The following is a 2,123-nucleotide window of genomic DNA, read 5'->3' as shown; positions in this document are numbered from 1 at the left end:
ATCAAAGTTGAATTGGTGGAGGGTTGGAAGGATGAGAAGATTGACGATGTGCAACTAGGAAACGATTGATGATTGATTATTAGCAATTTTGCAGGGGCCTCCCTGTTGCTGTGACATTGTGAAATTTTAAAATTACTTCAAAATTTTCAAATTTGGTATATTGAAATAATTTTCCACGTTAAATCCGATTTTGTAATTTATTTGTTCCAGAAAAATTGCAATAAAATGTTACTGGGGTTCAAAGTTTAATCAATTTTACCTAATCACAAAATGAAAGCAAAATCATTAGGAGGAGGAATTTATTAAACAAACGAAAGCAAAGCATTATGACGACCAAAGTTTTAAGAACTTCTGAAGTTTTAATAAGTTTCAATGAATAAAGTCATGTGAAACGGTCGAACAAAAACGGAAAAAGATCGTCAAGGAATTTCTTTTGCTAGAAATTACACAAATCTGTCCTGATCAAGAGGCCTCTCTGTCGGTGAAGACATGGTCTGATAAGGAATAAACAACGACGGGGCTATTTATCTATGGAAGAAAAGGAAAGACATTATCTATAGTTTATTGTTTCAGTTGGTAAAGTTTTAATAAATCTTAATACGGTAATTTGAAAACAAATACAAAAACACTTTCCCTTTGGCTTGCTAGTTTCACACCTGTTGTTGGACATATTGTCAAGTTTTGACTGAGCAGACGATAGTTGTTAATTCACTGAAGCGTTAAGTAATTATGCAACAATTAAAGAACAAAACATTAAAATTCGCTGTTCCCTTCAGTCAACACATTCTCTCTCTCTCTTCCGCTCTGTCTTTCACATTCCCCCCCTCTCTCTCTGTCTCTTCCTGTCTCCTCCCCTTCTCTGATACCAGCCACCCTCTTTATGTCACCACCCTTCAAGCTAACACTCTTTGCACCCTTCTCATTTTATCATATAATAGCCCCAACCTCCATAGGGGACCCATTATTGATTTTCATTGAGAGAGAAGACAGAGAGAGACAAAGAATAAATCAAAGAACTTGACTGATGTTATTACATTTAACAACTCCGAAACGATGATGGGTGAATAACCTGGGCGGTCTTTGAACTCAGGACGTGGAGAGTTAGAACGAGTTCCGCAAGGAATTCTTTGGTACGACGCTTTAACGATTCTGTCATATCGCTGTCGTTACACAAAATACAATCAGCATCAAGCGAACCGTGAAGATGAAACAAAAGCTCGCTAGAAATAACACTCAGACATGTAGGCTAATACGTACACACTCACACACATGTAGCAGAAGCGGTTATATCACAGCCTGTTGTACACTAAAACTGATTGAAGCATTCTCCACAAATTACAAGACACGCTCTCTTATAATCATGAACGGAATTGATAATATTTGTACATTTGTAAGGACAATAAATTATTCTGAGAATTATCATCCATAATACACCCTGGTTAACCGAATCAAAGATCTCAATGAGATCAATGAAGCAATGATGGCGGTGCAAGTCTCTGATCAATACATTTCCGTCTTGTAATTGATATGTTGAATGTATCGAGTCATTATTTCTTCGTGCATGGTAAAAAATCTGAGTCTGGAGAAGAAGAGATAAACCAACCTGTTGAATGAACTCGGCAAGGATAATGCTGACCAAAATCTTCTCTACAACATTCTGTAGAAATATGTCGCAATAGGAGCGAAAGTTAGCTTTTTTGCAGCTTGGGAGAGGCTTTAGCAGAGAAAACTCTCTTGTAACGAGTTGCACATTGAAGCAGGGAGGTTGCGAATAGTTCTGTGGACGATGGGAATAGTCCAGGGTGTTTACTCTATAGAGAGTAATGTTCCGAGGAAAGACTCCTTCCAATATTAAGAGAGAAAGTCTGCTTTGAATCTGATCTGAAAAGTTGAAGGAGACTGATGGGAGTGGGGGGGGGCAATCGATTACATCAACCCCATTTCGTAACTGGTACTTTATTTTTATCGCCTCCGAATCGATAAAAGGCAAAGTCGACCTCGGCGGGATTTGAACTCAGAACATAAAGAGCCGGAAAAAATTACTGCTAAGCATTTTGGCCTCTCTTTTGGCCAGCCCGCCGCCCTAATTGAAGCAGGAGATAGGAAATGTTTTAGAGGCGGGG

General features: G+C 38.5%; 1 protein-coding gene across 2 annotated transcripts in view; it reads right to left on the bottom strand.

Moving 5' to 3' along the window:
- The window catches only part of LOC106873257 (ubiquitin carboxyl-terminal hydrolase 2), a 59,644-nt gene that overhangs the window by 36,735 nt on the left and 20,786 nt on the right, over window positions 1–2,123 (bottom strand). The window lies entirely within an intron of this gene.

The sequence above is a fragment of the Octopus bimaculoides genome, chromosome 20 (assembly GCF_001194135.2).
Source record: "Octopus bimaculoides isolate UCB-OBI-ISO-001 chromosome 20, ASM119413v2, whole genome shotgun sequence".
Taxonomy (NCBI): domain Eukaryota; kingdom Metazoa; phylum Mollusca; class Cephalopoda; order Octopoda; family Octopodidae; genus Octopus; species Octopus bimaculoides.
The sequence above is the reverse complement of the archived record's forward strand: the minus strand, read 5'-3'. Positions and strand labels throughout refer to the sequence as shown.